The sequence below is a fragment of the Apis mellifera genome, linkage group LG1, assembly GCF_003254395.2.
Source record: "Apis mellifera strain DH4 linkage group LG1, Amel_HAv3.1, whole genome shotgun sequence".
Taxonomy (NCBI): Eukaryota; Metazoa; Arthropoda; class Insecta; order Hymenoptera; family Apidae; genus Apis; species Apis mellifera.
This window is the reverse complement of record NC_037638.1, coordinates 757,450-784,605: the sequence shown is the minus strand read 5'-3', so window position 1 is coordinate 784,605 and position 27,156 is coordinate 757,450.

The window sequence follows — 27,156 nt, the reverse complement described above, 5'->3', positions numbered from 1 at the left end:
CAGATGTTTATGCATAATGCGTCGTCCCTCCTCGGTGACCAAGGTTCAAGTAATTTCCGCGTTGTTAGAGTTGTCGCGGTTCCTCTGACCTCGCTCGTACTCCACGTTGCTTCGAGGCAATGCGTTAACACTTTTCAATCCCACTACGAGGCGGGATTGATTCCACGATTGTATTTTTCCTTTTAAACGAGTAAAAACGTAACAGTTTTCAATTCCGTCACGAGATTAATTCGACGATTATATTTTTCTTTTAAGAATGGTAAAAACTTAACACTTTTCAATCACATCACGAGATTAATTGGATGATTATTTTTTTTTAAGATGGTAAAAATGTAATATCTTTCGACGATTATATTTTCCTTTTAAAATGGTAAAAACTTAACACTTTTCAATCACATTACGAGATTAATTGGACGATCGTATTTTCCTTTTAAGAATGGTAAAAACTTAACACTTTTCAATCACATCACAAGATTAATTGGACAATCGTATTTTCCTTTTAAATGGTAAAAATGGTAAAAATGGTAAAAATGGTAAAAATGGTAAAAATGGTAAAAACGTAACACTTCAATTTCATCGCGAGATTAATTCAACGATTATATTTTCCTTTTAAGAATGGTAAAAACGTAACACTTTTCAATCCCATGACGAGGCCAATTCAAGAACTATATTTTCCTTTGGTAAGAATGGTAAGAAACGTAATAGTTAAAGGGAGCGTGTCGAATTTGACTTGGATCCGATTCCCCACCGAGTTATCCACCCGTTTGCCAAGGGCAAAGTTGGTGAAAACAATTTCAATGAATACTGATGACAGGTGGGATGGTAGCCGGGCGCGAGTGGCCACTCGCGCTGCCGGGAGCACGACTCTATAAAAGGCGGCTTAAATCAACGAAGGAAAGAATACGGATCACGGAGGTATTACCTACGCGCGGGCCATTGTTCGCGTTCTCATTGGCATTCATGGGGTGCGCGGCCGGCCGTTCTATCAATACCATATAATACCCGACGCTATTATGAGTTATCGCGCCATTGTTTCTCAGGAAGCGTATCGGCACGGCGCTCCGCGCAACCTCTTAATGCACGCTTCGACTGCCCCCCCTATCCTCTCTCCCCCACCGTTTAACGTCTCACTTTCTCACTCGTTACTACCGTTTAACCGTTCGATCGTCGACAAAAACTTGGAAAAACAAAAAGGAACAAGAAATCTTTCGAGAATCTGATCTCGATTGTTATCTGCGGGAAATAGATTCGAAACTATATCTCCTATATATATCTATCGAGTCGCGAGAGAGAAACAAAAAGAATTGATCCCCGGATAGATAATACTTTGATGGAGTGGCGAAAAAGAAGATAATCGCAAGCTCCACCCCCTCCACAAAAGAACAAAAGGATAAAAGGATTCCGGCATGGAGGAACGCGTGGCGTGGCGTTTCTCGAACCGTTTCAAACGACGACCACGACGACGCCCGTTCCGAATTCTCTCCTCTGTAATCGCAACCCGGCTAAGAAAACGAAAAAGGCTCGCTTATATTTAGTCGATTTCAACGATCCAACTTTGGTGAATCCAATCCTCTCTCTCTTTATCCGTTATTTTCGCCCTCGCAACTGTCCTTTGAAACGAGGCGAGTGAACAAAGAAGTAGAGAAAAAGAGAGAGAAAGAGATTAGCGACAACGAAAGACGGAGGAAGACGGATAGAAAAATGAAGAAATAAAATAAAATAAGTAACGGAAAGCGGCGAGGAGGATGGGAGAAAAGGGAAAAGGGGAAAAAAAAAGGAAAAAGAATGAATGGAGGAACAAGCGCCTACGCCTCGGACTCCCTCTATTATGATAGTTCCTTCCTCTCCGCCGTCCTCTTCGTGCACGCATGCCAGCCACTGACTAAGCACTCGCTCCTTCTGACAATGAGTCAGTGCACTCTCCGCACCGACTCGAGGAGGGATGCGAGGAGAGAGAGAGAGAGAGAGAGAGAGAGAGAGAGAGAGAGAGAGAGAGAGAGAGAGAGAGAGAGAGAGAAAAGAGGAAAATAAAAAGGAAAAGGCAAAAATGAACTCTCGTACAGTCCAAGGATGAAGAAGAGGCGGAGGAGGGAAGAAGAAGAAGAAGAAGAAGAAGAGAAAGAAAAGGAAGAAGAAGAAGAAGAAATCTCGCTCGAGGAATACGGGTCAACGACAGGATGCGATACATCACTGTCGAGAATCGAGCTCGCTCGCGGGTCAAAGTTTACCGAATCGGGAGGACATTTCTCCTTCTCTGTCTTCTTCTTTCTTCTTTTTTCCTCCTCTCTCTCTCTTCCTTTTTCTCTCCGGCTGCCGAGCCTCATGCATCATCCCGAATCGAGCCTCCGCCACCGACTCGTCTCAATTCCCTTCGCGGCTTAATTAACTTCTTCCTCTATTCCCCCTCCTTCTCGACTCTCGACTTTCGAATCGAGTTTGGATCCGATCCAAAGCTCAACTTCAACGGCGATAAACGGAAAACTCGAAACGATGGATGAAAGAATGGAGGAGGAGCGGCAGAGATAATAATACGCGCGCACGCATCCTGCTCGAGGCGATTACCGTTAAAAGCAGTGGCAACCCTGCTTTCCACACCTCTCCTCCCCCCAATTGTCCACCTGTGTCGGTCGGCGCGAAAAACTGTAACAGCTTTTTATCCCCCTCGATTTTTCCTTCCCTTTCCAAGATCAGAGATCGAGTTCCAGGATCGTAGATTTTTATCGGAAGCCCGATAAGAGCCGGCCGCTCTAAATCGATCGCCTGTGGCCATTTTGGATCAGTAACCAGCCTGTAGTGGATCTGCACCTGGAATCTGAATAAAACACAAGGATTATATACGGAGTTATTTTTAATTTGGAAATCACTCGTCACTTAACAAACGATAATATTAATCATCGAGTCGAATTTTAAAGGAAGGAGATTCGTTGGACGAGAAAGACAATGAAATTTCCAAATAGTTTCTCTCTCGAGAGAGCGAATTTGAACCGGCGCCAAACGCGGCGCGAATAAGAGTGGAGCGGTCGAAAGAAGAACGCCGTCTATCGTCGCTTTGCATTCCTCCGTTTAAGTGGATCCACCTATTCTCCTCCACCCTCGAAACAATTTAAACCCGCTTTAAACCTTCTCCCACCTTTTCTCGACGAATCGAAATAAAATCTCGACGATAACCCTCTCTATATCCATATATCGATTCATACATACGAAGAGTTTCGATCTAATTGACGAGCATCAATCACGGTGGACAAATATATTTGTATACAAGGAGTGGGGGAGGGAGAACGTGGCTCCTTACCCGTGTATCGTGTAATTTATTCCCCTAATGTAGCCCATTATGCGGCTACGACATGTCATCTGGCTCACAGATCCGAACGCGAGCGAAGATATCCGAATAGGGAGAGAGAGAGGGAGAGGAGATCCGTATCGGTAACACTAGTAACACCGTTAGTGACGTGACGATTTGGACAGGGACCTACCACGAATAGATCCTCGTTCCTGATGTGTATATATATATATATATATATGTATGTTTTTCTTTTGCTCTTGAGAGGGATCCATTCGCTTCGATTTTGATCGATCGAATAAACTCGAGTACACGGCTACCGTTAACCCTCGTGAAAGGACTCGTTCGAAAGGCCGTTGCACGAGAATAACCATTTTGGGAGGAGGGGGAGGGGAGGAGGATCGAATTCGAGTTCCCCCCGAGTCACGTTTGATAAAGGAGCAGGAGTAATAACTCGCGAGATCCGAGGGGTCACGACGGAGCCGGGCCCCGACCTTCTCCTCGAAACGAGGCAAATCGGTTGCAATCGGCTCGAGAACTCTCTACGTGACGGTATTGAACGACGATTTTCTTCGATTCACGGCGAATTATCGTCCCCACTCTCCTCCAATACCGAGGAACGAAATATTCCTTCTCATCGTGACTCGCTTATTCTTTTACACCCTCCCGATAACCGAGCTTTCTCACGAGCACGATCATTCCCTTACATTCGTTCGTGCCCCACGAATAAATAACAAAACGAAGAGAGAAACGAACCTCTCCTCTCTTTCGTATTCTCGAATTTTAGAAAATGTTGCGTAAATATATATAGAGAGATGCTTCTCGATTTCCGGAGGTCGTTCACGCGTATCCTCCTCAAGGAAAGGGGAAGGGAGGAAGGGCTGTCCCCGATACACATGCACGCGGGTATCGATCGAAAATAAAAGGGCCGCGCCGCTCGCGGCCGCTACGTCGGACAATCACCATAACTCTGCCCCTTCGCTCGAGAGGCATCTCGTTATCTTCAATCTCGAAACAATACAATACACGTTGGTGGTTGATGGAGGGGGAGGTTAGTTAGAGGGAGGGTGTTACGCGGAGGAAAAGGGTATCTCTCTCTCTCTCTCTCTCTCTCGGCGGGGGGATGAATCGGGCGATCGATCGTCGCCGCGTCGGTTCCGATCCATTCGCATGGGTGCACGCAGCATAGATCGAATGGGTAAGCGAATGGGCCATCAGTCACCAGATAATCTTTGCCTCCTCGGCAATATTGACAATGACAAAGGGGCCCGATACGAGGCGCAAGCGGCTCGCTACCTGTTTCCATCCTTCCGCTCCCCCTCTCTCTCTCTCTCTACTCCTTCCGCCTCTCGCTTAATTTCCCACCGCCATCGCTTTCTTTCCGCCCGTCCATCGCTCCAACGTGCGCGTCTTATCAATCATGTCTCCTCTGACGCGAGAATCTCTCTCTTCCCTTTCCCAACCGATTCGAATCGTAACGCACGAGAAAAAGGAGCGGCGTCTTCTCGAGTTTGGACGCTTTTGAACCGCGGCCGTTGCATGAATATGCATAAGTCACGCCGGTGATGGTGAGCGTGTACAGAGACGAGTTAATAAGAATCGAAGAGCGGAAGAGGGTTTTTCGAGGAATCAAGTATCGGTCTTGGCTTCCCTCTGCGAAATAACTCGTGGAATCGCGGCCGTAAAGCGGCCGTTTTTCCGGGAACACGTTGAAACACGGAAGCGCAGCCCTCGTCAGGGACACCGGCCCGAGTCCGGCGAGTCTCGCCCGGTAGCCGCCAGGCTCCCTGCCAACGTCCACGCGTTCGAGTGTAACAGCCGGTCTATCACCGGCCCACCGCAGATATCCACCAGCCGGTGTGTCTAGGCGAGCGTATCTTGGCGGCGGATCGCCACGAAACACCTCTCGGCCTACACCTAGCTCGGATGCGCGATAACGGTTGTTGTGCCTTTACGACCGGCCAAGATTAATCGCCGCAACTCGCTCCCGTTTTAAGGACACGTACACGGGGGTGGATCGCGGAGAGGATGGATCCGTCCCTCGATGAAATCGTTTTCCTTGCGTATAAGAGTTATCCGAACGAGATATTGTTTTCTAAACGAAAGAAAAGTGAAAGCAAAGAAATATATGTTTTATTCATCGATACATAAATTAATATGTAAATACACGGGGGAAATGTTGGGCGATTTCGACTTTGCAACTTTTGAAATTTAATTTCGAATAAAACGGTTCATTAATCGGTCTCGTGCGTAAATCTAGCGCGGTTATTTCGAACGGAAAATTACAGATATTCGTTCGATCTGGTTGCAATACAGCACGTATAGCAAAAGTATGCGTTAATGACATTAAAAAATAATCCCGCGAAACTGTACCCGTTGATTTGCAAGTGTCGAGTTTCAACATCGTGATTCGAGAGAGAAAAAAGGAAAACGTTTAACATATTAATATCATCTATTATTGTACAATCTTGTATGTACTGGTTTCCTCCGATAAACCGGCTTTTCATCGAGTTTTCTTTCCAACTCTCTTCCGTTTGGAAAAAACACGCGCGAATAAATATTTTTGCGCGCCGATTTTTATCGCCCCTTAAATTATCCACCCGAGTCTAATCCATCCATATTCACAGGATCGAGGCGGTGGAAGGAACGTTCGAATCGTTCGTCAGGGAATCCACCCATAAGTTAGCCATTGCTTGCCGCACGTTCACGCGAGCCGCTCAGATGCAACCCGTTGAATTTATCACCTCTTAGCGGCCGAGAGCCCGATTACCGCCATAAGTAATGTCTTCAGCAAGATGTTTTCGCCGCCGGGTGTTCCGCGTGGTATGGGGTTTCCATAAGGGCCACCGATATCTCCTTTCATCACGCTGGAATTTACCCTTGACCTCGAAACTCTCGCGTTTCCTCCCTCGCAACTTTTTCCTTCCCAATATTTTATTCTTACAGAGAAGAAGAAGAGAAAAAAGAAGCGTGATTTTTCTTTTTCCAATCTGCAATACCATCCTTGCGGTTTCGAACTCTCGATACGTTTCCTCGATCGAGGCGTATCGTAATTGAAACTGGTTCGTGCGATTATTAGAGAAGCCTCTCTCGTTTCGAAACGATGGGCGAAAAGGGATCGATAAGCGAGAGAAGAAGAAGAAGAAGAAGAAGGAGAAAAAGAAAAGAAGCTTCTCTTTCGACGATGGTGATTCACTTCTACTCGTTCTAAGCTCTATGGCGGCAATTAAACCTCGAGATAGATAGATGGATAGATAGAGAGCAACGACGAGACATTACGTACGACGAGAAGAAACGAAAATGACGGGATGGGGAAATTTAATGAGCGGCGGCCTGTTAGGACGCACGATTAATTGAGCGATCGTAAAACTGGTGATACGAGAACAATTTTCTCTACGATTACGATTATCTCGCGTGATTCTTTTCTTGTTTCGATCGTTTCTTCGTTGGAAATCTCTCGATTTTTTTCACAGAATGAATACTCGATTGAATAAAATGTTATTAACGACGATGAAGAGAAGACTCGTGTTCTCTTCGATGGAATTTTCTTCTCAATTATCCGCAATATTAGATTTAATTCCTCCTGAAAAAAGAAACGTTCCGTACGGAAGAAATTTCGATTCTCTCTTTGCCTTGGAAAGAATAAATTGGGAGAAAAACGTGGAGGAGAGGAAGGTTCAAAGTTTAACGACGTATAAATTACGAAACTAGGAGGTGGACGGGCGTTATTATACAGAGGCGGAGGAAGGTGGATCATGAATGAAAGGGGGAAGGCGAGTATACATATATATACATATATGCGCTCGATATCCCGACGCGGATAGGCACGGTAAAGTAAGACTTCTCCTCTCCGCAGCGAGAAGCAACAACCGAGGGGAAGAACCCGTTCGGCCGAGAGTTTATATACGGTGGTATAGCTGAGGGCAAGGCTGAGGCTGGCCCGCGATACCGTCTCACGCGAACAGGTTGAACACTTCCAGGACGGGCCCACGATTCCACAACAAACGATCCCCCTTTCCCCTCTCCCGCCGCGCAACCGTCGATTACAACTCTCGCGAGAACTCTCGATAATTGCCGTCCACCGTTCGCCGCCACTTCCATCCAACCGTGTCGATCGCTCCGACGATCGGCCACGCGCATCAAAACTCCGCATCGAAAAACTCCCTTACTCTTAAACTTAAAACGACCAACTCGAATATTACGTATAAGACAAAATTTAAATTTCCATTTCGTACAATAAACAAATAAGTAAGCAAGATTCGTTGTGATCGAAGAGAATGTGCTCGGCAAGAACGAGGTGAAAAGATAGGAGGGAGGAAAGGAGGGACGTAGTTCCTTCTTCTTCTTTTTTCTTGCACGTTAATCAGGCAAGAGGGGGGAAGCGGGCACGGATCGTGATCGGTTGTCATCGAGGAGCAGGTTCCCCTCGGGGAAGGGAGGGAGGGAGGGAAGGCGAGGGGCCGAGTTACACGAGTCGGTGGGGGCCCTGGGGCCCCATTATGGGCGCTACCTCGTCGTTCGCGATATTACCGCAAATTGCCACCCTCAAAAGAGGAACGGCTGCGGAGGAACGCCGAGAGGAGTCGGCCGATTGCTCGGTGCATTGCCTACGTCTCTCTCGTGGCAGCAACGTGGTCGGTTTTACAACTGGGGCCCCCGCCGTCAGCTCTCTTTTTTCGCCTCGCCTCCATCATCCGTTTCCCCCTCCCCCCACCCTCCTTCCCGCTTTTTCTTCGTATCCGCGCCGCGCGTAATACCGTAATCGGGCAATTTCGGTGCTTCCCGTTCGAATAAATCCATGGTTAATGCTCCCGACGCGATCCCGCTCGCTTCTCTCGCTTCACCTCCTCCTCCTCCTCCTCCTCCTCCTCCTCCGCAACCCTGTGCGCGCCTTCGTATAGTTTTCTCGCGCCCCCGGGCCCCGAGTGCCGCCGCGAGTCGCAGGAGGAGAGAGAGAGAGAGGAAGGAAGCGAGGAAGGATGCTTCTATTCGAGGTGGAAGTCTCGCGTGCGGCTAAGTGGACTTGGAGAAAAGGGGCCTCGAAAGGAGAACCACCACCACCGCCATCACAGGAGGAGGAGGAGGAGGAGGAGGAGGAAGGAGGAGGAAGGAGAAGAAGAAGAAGAAGAAGAAGAAGAAGATGATGATGATGATGATGAAGAAGACGAGGACAAAGGAGAGGAGAGGAGAGGAGAGGAAAGGGATATAACACCATCCTCTCTCTGCCTTTTACCTCGGCCATCCTTCGCCTCACCCACCTGTCTGCCGGCAATCTTCTAGTAGCCTTGGGCTACCACTCCGCTGCTACCACAGGGGCTACTCTTCGGCTACCAACGTCCGGTCCTCCCGCTTTCCCTCGCGGTGCAGTAACCCCCGTGCAACCGTCTCCTCTCAAGGATACCTTCCAACCAACGATCGAACCTTCCTTCCCCGCGCGCCTATTTCCCCGTCCGTTCGTTTCATCATTTTCGAATCCGTCTCCTTCCATCCTCTTAATCGATGAGCTCGTTCGTTTATTATAATATTTGTCTAAATATCGAGTGGACGAAAAAGAAAAGGCTACTTTTAACGCTCGTTCGAACTTGAAGACACGTAAAATTTCCATCCAATCTATGTTTTAACCTATTCGTCAATAATACGTCTATAATGGTATTCTCGTGACGAGAATTCCTCCCGTCGAAAGAAACTCGACGCCTTGTCTCGATATTCTCGAAGGAATTTTAACGAACGCGTTTCCCAATGATAATTTAAATATCCACGGTTCCTGCTCGCATCGAAACTTGTCCGATAAAACTTTCGAAGCGAGAAAAAGAATCCGTGCCTCTTCTTTTGCCTCGTCATCTCCGTTCGAATCAAAAAATCCTTTTGTCCAACATCTCCAACGCAATTTTTCCCCGAAGCTGAAATTTTCTTCGAGAGAAAATCTTCCTACAGACTTTTTTCCCCTCGGACTGCTGTTTCGTCGTTTCCACTTTACTCGTCGTTTCGCTCGATCGCGCAAAGGAGATGAGATACGAAGGCTTTCAAGAGGCTTTCGCAAGAGGTCGAAACGGCGAGCGAAGGTCCACCAAGTCTCGGGATTTACGGCCGAGTCGGCTGCCATTTTATCAATCTCGATTAGCATACGCCGCATTTTAAACCATAATTTACTCTACTCGGCCCTGCCTCTGTCCACAGCTACCTACGTATACCAACTATTGCACCTCGCGCTAGGCGGTGGTTGCATCGACAACTCGATCTGCCACGCGATAAATCAACCAGCCATTGATTTTTTTCCCCCCTCCACGGGTTATTATCCACGGATGACTGATCCGCGACGAACTCGTTTCTCTTTCGTTACACAAATCTCACGTGTCTCTCTCTCTCTCTCTCTCTCTCTGTCTCGCGTCGTTGCACTGATTTATCCGAAAATTTCGGCGAGAAACGTTGGTGGCATACCCCGATCTCGGCCACGCTCGAAACGACACAACGTTGACATTTTAATTCCAATCTTTAAGCAATAATAACGCTCGAGATTGAACGTTGATGTAGACGTTGTTCCGGATGGCTTCACGGGATAATCGGGCCGGGATAATTGAGCCAAACTGGTCGACTTTCAGACGAAATCATTTTTCTATAATCTCTCTCGCGCGGTTAAGACGTGTAATTAATATTCCTTCTCCTTCCTTTCTTTTTTTCCAACGATTTACCGAGATAACCAACCTTCATTTTTTTATAACTCCACCGACTTTTGCCCAGACGAGTGTTAGGAGTAAATTTAAATCAATTTCAAGCTTGTTACCCTCCCCTCCCCTCCCATAGTGAAAAAAAAAAACGCTCAGAGTTTAAGTCGCGTTAGAATTACCATTGATTCGCACCAATAACCGCCCCTCCTAGAACTTGAAAAAACTTGGAAATTCATCGCGCTCGTTTCCCCTCCATTCGCTCGAAGGGGTCGCATCGAAGGCGCACGTAATCAACGCCTGTCTCCTCGGCGGAGAGGGAGCAACCACCGAGGGCACCGATTACACGATCCACGGCGGATGGATGCCAGCTTCTGGCAGGGGCGCAATTAAGAGGCAGCAATTACGCGCCACGAAACGTCGGAAGATCGAGGCGAGCGCCAACGTCCAACGTTTAAGAGAGAGAGAGAGAGAGAGTGGCACGATCCTCTTTCCCAGCGGGACACGGCGGTCACATCTTCATCCCGGCCCGCGACGGGGCCTAATTGGCCGGAATGCTCGGTCCGCCAATTAAGCATTCGGCTAATTATTAATTACATCGACGCGGCCGCGTTCGAATTAATTCCCCCTCTCGCTGCCAGGCCGCGGGGTGCCCGCCGCGCCGCAGGGGCACAAGCGTTTCGCGACACCGCGCCGACGTCCTCGTGTCCGCCGCTTATCGCCCCCTCGTACACTTTGTTCCATCGCCACCCCTTTCTCGAAAGGACGCCCCATCCCTCGAAGCATAGGTGTGCACCATTCCGCCCCTTTCCTTATTATTTAATTACGTATCAATTCCTTTCAAATTTTATTTTAACGGATCTCTTGGAAGGATTTTTCTGGAAAATTATTCTTTTTCGATCGAGTATATATATGTATGTATGGAATACTTTGAATTGGTTAATGCTGCGTACGTGACAAATGGCAGAGGAAGAGTTTGCACGCGTGACGAGTATCACGGTGCTCGTGATTTCGTTCGATTTATCCAGCGTGGTACCGGAGGCAACGTGTAACTTAGGAGCTGCCAAGCCCCCCGATCGCCTCCGGCTCACGAGGTAATCACGAGCAGAGCGTGCCCCTCGTCTCGCTCCCTCCCCCCTCGACACCTTTCGGATTAGCTCGCGTAATTAGTGGAAAGTGTCCGTCCATTGGCCGAGGTTTCTTGAATCGAGACCTTATTTCCGCCCGTATTACTCACCCCCCTCCCTCGTCATATTTACGCAAGAAGGAAGGGAGGAAGTCGGATATACTTGGCGTGCACGACAAGTGTTAATGTTTCACGCGCGGACACTTGTTTACGACGTCTATCTCTCTCCCTCCAAGCTTCAACTTGCCTGATACCGTCAGTTAAATCATTATTATTATTACGAAGAAGCTTTAGAGTAGGAAGAAACCATATTTAATGTGTCAAATATTGACAAATTTTTAGAAAAACGTTAACTTGGTCCTTCGAAACGTCAGTTAAATCATTATTTTACTACAAAGAAGTTCTGGAGAAGGAAGAAACGATTAAATCTTTGGAAAAAGGTTAATTTGGTCCTTCGATCACAAAGTTTCTACTCTTCTCTCGATGTAATCCGTTTCTCCAAGTTTCGATTCCAAGCTGTCCCACACTATCCTTTAAATCATTATCTTACTACGAAGAAGCTAGAGAAGGAAGAAACGATTAAATCTTTGGAAAAAAATTAACTTGGTCCTTTGATCGCAAAGCTTCTACTCTTCTCGCTATGTAATCCGTTTCTTCTTCTAAGCTTCGATTCCAATCTATACCTATTTTACTACGAAGAAGCTTTAGAGTAGGAAGAAACCATATTTAATGTATTAAATATTGACAAATCTTTGGAAAAAGCTTAACTTGGTCTTTTGAAAGCTTCTACTCTTCTCGCGATGTAATCTGTTTCTTTCTCCAAGCTTCAATTCCAACCCATAGCGTCAGTTAAATCATTATCTTACTACGAAGAAGAAAGAAATCTAGAGAAGGAAGAAATCATATTTGACGTGTCAAATATTAACAAATCTTTGGAAAAAGTTTGCTATTCCTTGGTCCTTCGAAAAGCTCCTACTCTTCTCGCGATGTAATCTGTTTCTCCCTCCAAGCTTCGACTTGCCCGATATCATCTGTTAAATCATTATCTTATTACAAAGAAGCTCTAGAGAAGGAAGAAACAATATTTGACGTATCAAATATTGAGAAATCTTTGGAAAATGGTTGCTATTCCTTGGTCCTTTGATCGCAAAACTTCTACTCTTCTCGCGACATAATCCGTTTCTTCCTCCAAGCTTCAATTCCAACCCATACCATCCCTTAAATCATTATCTTACTATGAAAAAGCTCTAGAGAAGGAAGAAACGATTAAATCTTTGGAAAAAGGTTAACTTGGTCCTTTGATTGCAAAGTTTCTACTCTTCTCTCGATGTAATCTGTTCCTCCAAGCTTCAATTCCAACTCATACCGTCAGTTAAATCATTATCTTTCTACGAAGAAGTTCTAGAGAAGGAAGAAACCATATTTGACATGTCAAATATTGACAAATCTTTGGAAAAAGGTTGCCATTCCTTGGTCCTTCGAAAAGCTCCTACTCTTCTCGCGATGCAAAGCAGTTGGAGGGGGATTTTCAGAGGGATTAAATCTCGGGTAGCAGCGTACACACGTATATATATATATGTATACGCACGTACATACGTTATTCCGATTTATCTACTTTGGTAAGTTGGTGGAGGTCGAGGCGAGAAGCGGGAAGAAGCGGGCGAGTTTAAAGTATCGGCGGGATGCAGGTGCGCGAGTACACGCGTGCGTGCGTGCGTGCGTTCGTTCGTTCGTGCGTTCGTTCGTGCGTTCGTGCGCTGGTTCGTTCGCTCTCGCAATTTATTTCGCCGATCGCACGAACACAGTGAGCCCTTGCCTCGTATTATTTATGGTTATGGATCGGTGCCGTTTATAAGTTCGGTGGTACTTTGACCGACTACAAGTACCGGTTGTCTCGCAGTGAGTATATCATTAGCAGTTTTATTATTAGTAATCTCGAGCTCGAACACCGAGCAACGACCGCGGCTACTAATAAATTCCCTCTCTGGTGGCGGAGGTGGCGGTGGTGGTTTCGAACAACGGCCAAGGTTATTAATTCCTTGGCGAATTTCGCGTCGAGCCCTTCGAGGATCCCGATCGTTTATTCCTCGCTCCACGGGGTGAACTTACGCCCACGCGCTCGAACATCTTCGAATCAATCCTCCATCCTTTACACGAGTAACACATTTGAGTTACCAAAAAAAGGGGTCGAAAAAGGAGTTAAGGGAAATTCGAGAAATTCGTTTCTTGGAAGAAGGAAGGAAGAATCGAAATTTTTTCACTGCCTCTTCTGTGAGAATATTGAAAGAGAGAGAGAGAGTCAATCGAGATAACGTTCCGTATTAACCTCCGGCCAATTAATTACTCCCCTTCGATAGATTTCGTTTTCTCTCTCTCTCTTTCTGGGTGGAACACGTCGAGCAGTGGCGTGAGTGTGGGTGAGGATGGAGAAAAGGGCAGGCGAGGAGAGAGAGGAGGCGAGAGAGGGCGAATAGTGGAGGGAGAGCAGCGACCCGAGCGAGAGCTGGGGATGAAGAAGAGGAGAGGATGTGCGTGCATGCCGCTCACGTAGCGTGCCAGGCTGGCTGCCAGCCTCCACAACAGACTCTCTTCTCCGCTCTCTCTCTCTCTCTCTCTCTCTTCGTCGTGGAGGAAGAAGGGTATCTTTATCGAACTGCAGCAACTCTTACCTGGAGCACTCCCACCAACGGCCCCACCTGTGGTACGATGGGCACACCGCAACAGGTGAGAGACTACCGAGAGTGTGCCCCTAAAGCCGTATCGTGTACTGCGCTTTATTTATTTGTTTGTTTTTTCTCCTCCTTCTTCTTCTCCTTCTTTTTCGTTTCTTTTTTTCTTTCTTTTCCTTTAAATAGCAACGGTTCTCGCGAATCTACGCGGGGGTCTGATCCCGGGGTCTCGTTTATCGAGAATTTCTCTTCGATTAAATTCCGAGGATCGCGCGCGCGTTGTTTGCGATCCGGTGTGCTTTCATCCTCCGATAATACGATGGAATACGGATTTTTATATAACAATCGTTACTTTCACAAATTGGTATACTATTCCTCTCTCTCCCTTATTGGATCGATAATGAAACGAGGTGTTAAGGGTGCACGATTCCTCAGATCGGTTCGTACGAGAACGTTAGATAGGGCCAATTAGATTTTACACCTGTTATTTACAATTATTAATTCAATGAGGAAGCAATAAGGCTATCTCGTAAAATTCGAGATCATATTCTCAACATATTCTCAAACAAGTATCCCGCGAATGAATACATCCTTCCTCTTCGTCCCTTTTCATTTATTCCGAATCTAACTTTCTTCCGTTAATTTATAATATTTCTTCTCGAATCTTCGCAATTGTCTGCCTCGATTCCTCCCTTCGAAGCAAAATCGGAGAGAAAATCTAAGGGAGAACCAATTAATTCCCCCCCCTTTCGGTGCGATTTCAATTTCCGAATTAGATTTCACGGAGGCGCAACAGGTGACCGTTTGGTCGTATCACGCGAAACGATTATTCCAGAGGCCGGATGGATACGCCGCATGGGGCGTGCACGAGGAGGGAAGGTAGATCGTGGCCGCGAGATGCCGGCCGCAACGTTCCGATAATCTGGCCGTACGTGCCCCGCGTTGGAAATGAAATTGCTCCGCGGTGCGTGGGTTCGATCTGATGTACGAACCGGTGGCCTCTCTTTCCCTCTCTCTTCTCCTTCCTTATCGTCTCTTATTACCTTGAAATTCCACCGAGCGCCGGTATTTTACGTTTAATTGCGCGCCGCCCCCCTAATCTAAATTACCCCCGTTCCGGGATAATCTCTCCCGCTAATTTGCTTGGCATCGCGACTCTCGATCCACCGTTATCGAAACGATACTTTGTACGATAACCGAGTGAAACCTTTTCACCGAATTTTACGTAATTTCAATTTGGTAATTCGTCCGTTTTTCGTTGGAAAGTAATTGGAAGTTTTCCTTCGAGAGGTATGTAAGTACGCCGATTCGATCGAATTTTAATCGATTGGGTTAACTTTACGATATATAAAGGATAAAATCGACTCTTTCGTCGAATTTTGTATAATTCGTTCGTTTTTCATTGAAAAGGATTGGAAATTTTCCTTCGAAAGTTAAATATGACGAACCGAATTTTAATCGATTGGATTTACGATACTTTATGATAATCGAATAAAGTGTTTTACCGAATTTTACGTAATTTCATGGCAATTCATTCGTTTTTCGTTGAAAAGTAATTGGAAGTTTTCCTTAGAGAGGTATGTAAATATGATTCGATTGAATTTTAATCGATTGAGTTAACTTTTACGATATAGCGGATGAAATCAGATCTTTTGTCGAATTTTGTATAATTCGTTCGTTTTTCGTTGAAAAGGATTGGAAATTGGAAATTTTCCTTCGAGAGTTAAATATGACGAACCGAATTTTAATTGACTGGATTAAAATCGGATCTTTTATCGAATTTTGTATAATTCGTTTGTTTTTCGTTGAAAAGCAATTGGAAATTTTCCTTCGAGAGATATGTAAGTATGATTCGATTGAATTTTAATCGATTGGGTTAATTTTACGATATACAGCAGATAAAATCGGCCCTTTCGTCGAATTTTGTATAATTCGTTGGAAAGTAATTGGAAGTTTTCCTTCGAGAGGTATGTAAGTACGTCAATTCGATTGAATTTTAATCGATTGGGTTAACTTTGCGATATATAAAGGATAAAATCGACCTTTTCGTCGAATTTTGCATAATTTCGTTCGTTTTTCGTTGAAAAGGATTGGAAATTGGAAATTTTCCTTCGAGAGTTAAATATGACGAACCGAATTTTAATCGACTGGGTTAACGATACTTTATGATAATCGAATAAAGTGTTTCACCGAATTTTATGTAATTTCATGGTAGTTCGTCCGTTTTTCGTTGGAAAGTAATTGGAAGTTTTCGAGAGTTAAGTAAGTATGCCGATTCGATCGAATTCTATATCTGGATTAACGATACTTTACGATATACAACGAATAAAATCAGTCCTTTCGCCGAATTTTGTATAATATAATTCGTCCGTTTTCCGCTGAAAGGAAATTGGAAATTTTCCTTCGAGAGTTAAGTAAGTATGCCGATTCGATCGAATTCTAATCGATTGAGTTAACTTTATGATATATAGCGAATAATATTGATCCTTTCGTCGAATTTTGTATAATATAATTCGTCCGTTTTCCGCTAGAAAGGAATTAGAAATTTTTCTATGGCGACTCGATCGAATTCTAATCGATCGAGTTAACGATATTTTAGCGGATATATAGTGGAAAAAAAATCGATCCTTTCGAATTTTATATAATAAAGCTAGTCTGTTTTTGAAAAAGTTGTTGAAAAAGCAATTGGAAATTTTCTTTCGAGAGTTAAGTAAATATGGCGACTCGATCGAATTCTAATCAACTGAATTAACGATAACCGAAAAACCGTATCACCGAAATTTATGTAATTTTAGCTCGTCCATTGAAAAGAAATTGGAAATTTTCCTTCCTTAAATATGATGATCATTTGGAATTCTAACGGTCTAAATGGACTGGGTTAGCTTTACAATATATAGATAAAATCGGTCCAAAATTTTGTACAACGTAGTTGCAGTGGTACGTTTTCAATTCAAAAGAATTGGAAATTTCAGCCAAGTACGGGTACGCTCGATCGAATTCTAACAATCTAAATCGATCGGCTAGTACAACTATATACGATACGATTTCTAACATGAATCGAGTAGGAGCGGTGGAACGAGGAGTGGATCGAGACCGGGTCGTTTATTAAAGATGTAAAAACTGCGCGATTTATCGTGGTAAGAATGAAGGTATGTATAAAGCTTGACGTACAGAAGCGTTTAAGAAGGAAGATATTAGATATCCGAATGGATTTAAACGATCTGGTTATGCCACGGTTACACGAGGGTGAGCTCTATAAAAGGGTAGTCGCGCGATCATTTGTAGAAGTGTCTCGTTCTTACTTAACCTTGCCCGCCATCATATATAAATTGTAATACGCTCATCTACCGACCCGATCTAAAAAAGTAGCCGGACGAACTGACTAATGAAGTGCCCCAGCGATATAGAAACCGCGGACAAGAAAGCTACAGCCTCGCGTCCATTAGTTCTATGAATCTGTTCCAATGGTGGTGGTGGTGGTTACACGATCCGCGTATCGCCATATAAAGATATTTTCCATCGATAAACTCTATCCATCGTAACTCTTCCTCGTTCGAGCAAAATTATTCTTTCGAATTCCATCCTCCTCGTACGTGTGTGTGCACGGGACAGGATGGAATGGAATGGAATCTGGCGATTAATCGAAACCGTTTCATCCGGGCTGGGAATAGTGAGGCAGTGGGTCGAATACGCGTGGAGTTGGCGCGGCGGACAAGAGCAATTCTCCCTTCGTACCCGCTCCCCTCCGTACTCCTTTCGCTGCCTTTTGCGAAAAAAAGTTCTTGTTGCGTGAGCGAGTGCGTGCGTGCTCGCTTGCGTGCGCGAGCGTGCGTGAGCGAAATACCGAAAACTCTTCCAACTCTTTGCTTCATCCTCCTCCTCCTCCTCCTCCTCCTCCTCTTCTTCTTCTCGTTCTTCTGCCCTTGCCGCCGCTACTCTCGTTCGCTCTCCCCGTTCCTTGCCCGCTCCTCGTTTTTTCCACTCGCGGACCCTCTCGCCGGAAGCGAAAGAAGCTCGAGTCCCGCTGCGATTAACCTTTTCAGGGATGAATTATTTCGCTCGTCGGGTCGCCTTCGTAAAAATACGGCTTCTCGATTCGTCGAATCAGTCACCTGCTGTTTACGTAGCCCCGAGTGACGCAACCGGCCGAGCTCCTCCCCCTCCTCCTCCTCCCCGTCCTCTCGTCAAAAGTCCAAAGTTTCCCCCACTCCCCTCTCTTTTTCTTTCCCCTCCTATTTCACGGTCGTGTCGACATTGGACATTGGGAAAGGAGGAAGGAAGGAAAGTTGCGTTTGCGTTTTTCCGCGTATATACTTTTTTTGAAACGTGCGTCGATTCGCCGCAGAAGCGGCAGAGAGACGATGGAATTCGTCGGTCGATCAATCCAAGCGTGGCTTACGATTCTCGGCTTACGATGCGCGCGCAGCCGGGCTACGGGTAGAGGGCACGTTACGGAAGATCCGTAAGGCGTATCCACACGAGCGAGGCCTGGTTAAGGAAACTTGCGCGTGCCTCGTTCTTCTTCCCCTTCAATTAATGTCCACTCATTCTCAATTAATCCGCACTGTCTGTATCGATTATTGCATACCACTTGTCGCTCCCCGGATCGGTTTTACTGTTAAGGCTCGCCCTAACGAACCACCGCGCCGTAAAAAACCTGAACTTGACGTACCAATACGTCCGCCCGAACTGTGGATTCCCGATGTTTTCTCGTCCTTCGCCCGAAGGCTTCGCGTTCGGCGAAACGCGAGGGGGGCGAGGGAACCGATCCCCGTTCTATTTTACCCCCGTTTAATTCGAGAAATTGTCCCCGCTTTCCGAGTAGGGAGCGGGTGACCATCGCAATTTCCTATCGATCTTCGCGGATCGAATCGACGTTTAACGAAATTTATTGCATTTTATTGCAGCCACAGTTCAACGAATGTTCCACGAATCCAGTCTTACGCTCTACGCGTAGGAATAGAATTCGAAGCGTTTTCGAATTTTGTTTAATTTGTGAATTTTAAGGAATTAATGGATCTATGATACGATGAAAGTAATTTTTACGATTCTGAATATGTTTGCATATATACTTTTGTTTGCAATAGTGGACAGATGCGGAGTGTATTTGCAGGAAGTTTGGTAGCAGGAAGGGTTAGGAAATTGGAATTGGAATTTTTGTTGCGGCGGCAACATTCGATACCGCGGGAGTAAAAGAAAAAGGGAGGGAGAAGAACAATGGGGGAGAAGGGATCGGAAGCAGGTATTCCCATTGACACGTATGCAAAGCCTCGGGTAGTGGTTCCGTCCGTGCATGAATGAACTCACGGTCACCTGAGAAACTATAGTCCCTCGCGTGCAACCGGGTGCATCTCTCGATCCTCGCCGCACGAGGTTGTAACGGTCGGTCACGAATCGCGCGCAACGTGTTCGCCGTGCCGCCACGACATCGTTCTTTGCGCGATAGACCACGTCCACGGCCATTGTCACGAACGTAGTTTTTTTATCCCGTTTCCCAGTTGAATACGATTTTCACGTTTCATCGTTTAACGCCCATCATATTTCGGATAACGATCCGAGTAATTTATACATCTGTATTTAATTCGTGTAAAGATTACATATATATTTATACATTTGTCACGAATCGTTTTATCTATTATTCCGTTGATTAATGGTATTTTTAGGGTACGATTTTCAACAATTGTTCATTTTGTAATTACATTGTGCATATTTTAGCGATCGAATAATTTATGTATAATTTGTGTAAAGATTATTTTATTATTAAGATGGACAATGTATCATATATATATATATAAATTGTTGTTACGAAACGTTGAATCGTCTACCTGTTTACTTATTATTCCATTGGCATTTTTAGAGTACGATTTTCAACAATTGTTCATTTCAACATAATTACATTGTATATATTTTGAATAATTCGATTTATTAGTATGTATAATTTGTGTAAAGGTTTACTTTATTATTCCAAGATGGACAATGTATCATACATATATGTATATAAATCATTGTTACGAATCGTTGAATCGTCTACTTGTTATTTACTTATCATTCCATTGGCATTTTTAGAGTACGATTTTCAACAATTCATTTCAACATAATTACATTGTACATATTTTATTGAATAATTTATGTATCTGTGCATAATTCGATATATCAGTATGTACAATTTGTGTAAAGGTTTATTATTCGAAGATGGACAAAGCATCATATAAATCGTTGTTACGAATCATCTATCTGTTATTTACTTATTATTTCGTTGGCATTTTTAGAGTACGATTTTCAGCAATTGTTCATTTCAACATTAATAACGTTATATATATTTTAACGAATAATTCATATACTTTTTGATATATATTCATATATAGAAAATGAACGATGTATTTCTATGTAATGATGGCGAATGTTGTGCAAATTGCACGATTTTCAACAATTGTTCATTTCAACATAATTACATTGTACATATTTTATTGAATAATTCGATTTATCAATATGTACAATTTGTATAAAGGTTACTTTATTATTCGAAGATAGACGATGAATCATATATATTATATATGTATATAAATCGTTGTTACGAATTATTGAATCGTCTACTTGTTATTTACTTATTATTCCATTGGCATTTTTAGAGATTTACGATTTTTAGTAAATGTTCATTTCAATGTAATAACATTATATATATTTTAACGATCGAATAATTCATGTACTTTTCGATATATATATCCATGTAGTCTGAAAAATGGACGATATATTTCGTATCTATGTAATTGCACGATTTTCAGCAATTGTTTATTTTAACGTAATTGCACTACACGTACAATTTATGTAAAGGTTTTGTTATTATTTCGAAAATGAATATATTTTTTCACGAATCATCTAAATTGTCTGAATCGTTTTATCTATTATTCCATTGATTGTTGGTATTTTCAAAGTACGTTTTTCAGCAATCATTTCAATATAATAAGATTATATATATTTTAACGATAGAATAATTCTTTTCGATATATATTAATATATGGAAGATGGACGATGTATTTCTATGTAATGATTACGAATGTTATGCAAATTGCACGATTTTCACTAATTGTTTACTTTATCGTAATTACTCATTAAATATTTTAGCGAATGATGGAGTATTTTATGTACTTTTGATATATCGCTACAATTTATGAAAAGGCTTATTGCGCGAGGTGTATTTCGATTAAAATCTACGTAATGATCGTCGTGCAAATAATTTATACATATAAATCGTGCGTACGATGTAAATTTAATTTGTTTAATTTGCTGTACGGTGCGTTTCGATTGATCAAGAAATAGAAGAACGATTCATCAACGATTTCAAACCAGACTAATTACTTAATTGCGTTAAGGTTTACGACGCAATCGGTTTATAATTATATCGACGAGTATGAGTATCGGTACTTATTTAATATTAAATCGTTTACACGATACAGAAAAGATTTCTCTTTTTCTTTTTTTTGGAGAGAGAGAGAGAGAGAGAAGCAAGCAAAAGATCGAATTACAAATATTACCTATTTTTAGTTTCGAAGAGTTAGTTTTCTACTTTCTAACGAGAGGATAGATAATAATTCGAAAGAAAGCTTCGAGAGAGAGAGAGAGAATGAAATTTTCATCCGCGTATCTTTTTTCACGGCGACTCTTTTTTTTCCTCTTCTTTTTTTTCCTTTTTACACTGAAATTCACTGTAATTGTAATTCGCAGCAGTACGCGCGAAGGAACGCGCAATTCGAAATTGTGATCCATCATGTACGCGCGTGCGCGCGCAATTTTAAATCCGAGAGAAAGAGAGAAAGAAAGGGAGAGAGAGAGAGAGAGAGAGAGAGAGAGAGAGAGAGAGAGAGAGAGAGAGAGAGAGAGAGAAAAGAAGAAGAAGAAGAAGAAAAAAAACATTCGCGACTTTCCCAATTAGATTCCACGGATTAGTGTGTCAAATGTTTTACAAATGATTATTTATTTTGTCATAATATATTTCTGTCGTAAAAAAGGAATGACAAAACTTTCTCCGTTAATAGAAAACATAAAAACACGGAGCGCATAATGGCGCGTGCACGGATACGTGGCCGTAACATGGTACATAAGGAGAAGAAAGGAACGGGGAATCGTTAAAACGCATCTAATTATTGATTCATTGATTTTCAAATAAATCATCAAATTGCATTGCCTTCGCCGTCGTAGCCCGGAGAGGTCACACTTGGTATGCAAATATCCTACGATTTTCCACGCGTTAAAGTTTTGAATCGCGGGACACAAGGAAAGCCGTTCCGGGCCAGTTCCTGACCTTTCGGGCCCGATTTTTCCAAGGCGTGGCACCACCTTTTGCATACGAAGAATTAACGAGTAAATACCGAGAGTGGCCGTTTACGATACGTCGATACGGCGTATGTATGCAAAGGAGGCGGAAGAGACGCGCGATGAGGAAACACCGCCGTCCTCTTAGTATTCAACGAGATAATGAAGAAACACCACGGAATTCAATGACCCAGCGCCGTGGTCGTGGAGAGCGTAGGACGATGCCAACTCCTCCAGCGGCCTAGGCTTCTCTCTATCGGGATTAGATTAGCATACAACCGATATGTAACCCCGATCCCCCCGCTGCAATCGAATATTATCCCCTTCTATCGCCTTCCGCTTTAAATACGCGAGTCGGCACGCGTCGAAAATTTCATTCCCATTCCCCGGCTAATCGACCCCTCGAGTCGCTTCTTCGTTATCCCTCGGAAAGATTGCATTCGTCCTTCGATACCTCAACCCAACCCCGACTTCGTATCATTTTTATTCATTAAAAAAGTATCTACGCGCTCCGTAATTTCGTAAAAAAGATCTCGCGAGAAGAAGAGGATCTTAACACGAAACTCGACGAAATTTTCCTCTCCTTCCATATCCGTCGAATCTTTCGGTGAAAGTCCAAATAAGAAGAAGAAATTCTTTCTCAACATTGCCCTGTCAATCCTATCCCGTAAGGTAATTACACTTGCCCGGAGAACTCATGGATTCGTTTAAAACCGACTCGTCCGTGCGCGGAATAAAAAGAAGAAAGTCTACCGAGGGAAAAAAGGAAGAAGTAGGGAAAGAGGAGGGAATATCGCGGGCGTATCACGATTCACGTATTATGGACGCGGGTAATCCGATCCGGCCGGATTACCCGCTGGAATCCGCACGGCAGGTTCGAGGACGCACGTATGGCAACGTCGTGTATGCATGCGACGAGGGAAAAGTATATCGTGGTCCGCCTCCGCAGCTCCCCCCTCCGGTATCGAATGCCCCCGAAACACCTTACGCCTCTCGAATTACCGCCACCTTGGGCCTCTCCCCTCCTCTCTCACCCTCCCCCTTCGCAATATATCCCCGAATCGTGGCCGCGGAATGCGTGAATAAAAGAAGAGCGCAAGCTCGGGACGCCGCAAGGAATTTTCGCTCGGGGGGAGGAATCGTAATCCAATCGAGCCGCGTCCACTCGCTTCTGTGGTTCCACTCCGCTCGATGGATAAACTTATTACGCGTGGATTACGCGGAGTATGATGGAATGGAGGAAGAAATCGTGTGTGTGTGTCGTCGAGCGCGATTTCACTTTCGAAAATTATCGGAGGGATCGAGGGATCGGAACCCGCTCATTACCCGAAACCGCTTTTATCGGTTGCCGCGGAGGAAGGAAAGGAAAACGGGGGGAGGACGGGGGAGGGAGCGAGAAAGAGGGCGCAGAGAGGCCGTCGTCGGTGCGCGGTGGCGGGCACTGAAAGAGAGAAGCCTGATTATACGGTGGGAGTGGCGCGAGAGCAGCTCCAGTTGGGCTTCCCTTTTTCCTTCGGTGAATTCGTGATACGTGGAGATATTGCGCCCAAGGCACGGGAAGGAAAAGCATAATAATCGTATCGATTCTTTCCAATTTTCCAATAATTTTAAAAATTTCGTCGGGGCGAAAAAATAAAAGTAAAAGCGATTCATCAAAATACGCTTAATTTCACCGATCAATCGGGATTTACGCGTGGGATACGTTCGAATCGATAATAAGAGGCGGCCGAGGGAGGCGAATATCTTATCGAGGACAAGTCCACGATTGGAGGAGGCCGGGTTTACCGGTTTACGCTTTCTAATTCCGTTCGATCGGATGGACGAAGACGGATGGATGGGCCGAGGAACGATGATAACGAAGTCATCGTCCATATCCAGGTATATATATTCGTGTACGCGAGCGGAATCGGTCACGTTCCCGTACATTTCTCCCCCCTCCCCTCGTTGAATCGGCTCTCTTAACAATTACTCGGCCACCCGTTAGATAGATCCCTCTCCTCCGTTTCAGGTTACACGCGCCCCGATCCCGGTGAACGGCCTACGATTCTATTACCGTGCCGAATGTAGTAAATAAATAGAAACACAAGCGTATTTCACGGCGGGGCGGGGAGACGTGTACACACGTTTCGCGCGTATAATGCGCGCGCGTTATGCAACCGGGGGGGGAGGAAGGGGAAAGGGAAGCAATGGAAGTGTAAAACACGGTGTATCGTTAGATCGATATCGGGATAAATTCGAGAGTAATTGCCGCCGTTAAATGATTTAAACCCGCGCGTGCCCCTCCCTCCCCTCTCCCTGCCGGAGAATTACTCCGCGGGGATTGGCGTGTAAATATATTATCGCTCGTGGATATCGCCATGCTGTCTTTTTTGTTTTCCACGCAGCTCGAACAAAATGAAATGGAAACGGTTCAACTTGGATATCATGGATATCTTTGTTCGTTCATTCATCATCCTTATTCCACTTTTTCTTGTCAATAAGCGAGAAATACTTTGAAAAATCCTCATTCTATTGTTGTAGTATCTTCGAACGATTCTAATTTCTGTTCGAGTGGAATAATCGAGGAGGACGAAGCTGACGATCCGATCGTGAAAACGAGTGAAGCGAAATGAAGTTCGAGGAACAAAGTCGTCAGAGTTGGCGTGGGTCAGGATGCCGTCACCTCGAGAAGAAGGAGGAGGAGGAGGAAGGCACCCGCGTGTCGTCGTAGCCGCCGCCGCGAAGAATCCGCGGTGGAGAACGATCGATCAGAAGGGGACCTGACATTAATTGCGGGGAACACTTGGTGGAACACGCGTGGTTCCAGGTCTGGAACGAAACGGCCCCCGCGTGATTTATCGCTTATCGACGAAGTGCACGTCTCCCCCTCTGATTGGCCGGCGACGAGCAAGACCGTCTACCAGCCCCGCTCGATTTACGATCCGCGACGAGCATCGTGCTCGACACCACCTTCTCTTCTCTCTCTCTTTTTCTCCTGTCACCGTTCTATTCCGGCCCTGATCGGCCGCGAAATCGGACAGGGATCGGGGAAGCCTATTAGCTCGGCGGAAGAGATGGACGACGGATCTAATACGATCTAATACGAGGTAACGAGGCTGCTAGATAAGCTGGCCTTTTATACACATTTCTCCTTCCTAAGTTTTTATTTAATTAATAATAATAACAATAGGAAGAATAAAAGGGAATCGTTCACTCGACGGATCGGTTGAATCTGATTTCCAGGTTAAATTAAGATCTCGATCTAATACGATCTAATACGAGGCTGCTAGATAAACTGGCCTTTTATACACGTTTCTCCTAAGTTTAATTTAATTAATAATAATAACAATAGAGAGAATAAAAGGGAATCGTTCACTCGACGAATCGGTCAAATCTGATTTCCAGATTAAATTAAGATCTCGATCTAATATGAGGTAAAGAGGCTGCTAGATAATCTGGCCTTTTATACACGTTTCTCCTAAGTTTAATTTAATTAATAATAATAACAATAGGAAGAATAAAAGGGAATCGTTTCTTCGACGGATCGGTTAAATCTGATTTTTTAAATTAAGATCTCGATCTAATACGATCTAATAAGTAACGCTAGATAAACTGGCCTTTTATACACGTTTCTCCCTCCTAAGTTTAATTTAATTAATAATAATAACAATAGGAAGAATAAAAGGGAATCGTTTCTTCGACGGATCGGTTAAATCTGATTTTTTAAATTAAGATCTCGATCTAATACGATCTAATAAGTAACGCTAGATAAACTGGCCTTTTATACACGTTTCTCCCTCCTAAGTTTAATTTAATTAATAATAATAACAATAGGAAGAATAAAAGGGAATCGTTCACTCGACGGATCGGTTAAATCTGATTTCTAGGTTAAATTAAGATCGGTTTCGAAAGGGGAAGAAACTCGATCGAGTTTCGATCCCACGGAGCTATGGATATAGGAATAGTCGGAGGAGGGAAGACAGTGAGGGGACAACAGGTCGGCAATTTGCGAGACACGCATTCCTAGAAGCGGAATGACCGGTCACAACAATGTCCGCCAATTTTTCTAATGCGATGCTTAACGGGCATTGGCTACCTTCCGGGAAGTGGCGGCATTGTGTCGCGGCATTTTTCCACCGCCGGCCGCCGCTCGGCCGGTCGGCCGGCGAGCGACGCAGCTGGTTGAAAGCGAGGGAGAGAAGAGCGTTTCCTTCGAGGAATCGGGCATGCGCCACCGCTATATAGGAATCGATCGTACGATACTGTTCTCCCATTTGTAGATACCGTGGCATGCACGACAGAGAGAAGGGGAATCCCTCGAGGGGAGATTGAAACGCGACACGCCGGTGTAACGCCTTTTCGGGACAGGAATCGGCCGATCGTTTTGATCCGACGATCCTTTCGATAACATTTCCGCGTTTGGTTTGATAAGCTTTATTTCAAAGCTATTTTTCCCAAGGATCTCCGTTTGGAAAGATATTCATACAAGATGTAATGAAAGTATTGAGTTGGTTTATGAAGGAGGAACGTAATAATATAAATTAGAATTCTTATTTAATGGTTTATGCATTATATATTGTGTTTAGTCTTTAAAAAGATTAACACTCTAAAGTTGGTCTGCCAAGACTCCATTCCATTTTTCTTTTCGATCGAATAGAAATTTTAACAATTATATCACTCGATGACAGGTTCGAATTGTTGATGCGATAAATGAAAGATTATTCTTGCGATGGCGTTATTGAAATATCGATGGCAGTAGTGACATAGAAGAAAATTTCGTTGGAAACACACACGGCATAATCCATCACTATAATTCGAATATTGAGTTGGTTTATAAAGGAGGAACGTAATAATATAAATTAGAATTCCTATTTAATGGTTTATGCATTATATATTACGTTTATTCTTTAAAAAGATTAACACTAAAGTTGGTCTGCTAAGCCTCTTCCATTTTTCTTTTCGATCGAATTAGGGCAGAGATTTTAACAATTATATCACTCGACGACACGTTTGAACTGTTGATAAACAAAAGATTATTGTTGCAATGTTATTGAAATATGGATGGGAGTAGAGAGTAGCATAGAAGAAGATTGTTGGAAACACGCGTGACATAATCCGTCACCATAATTC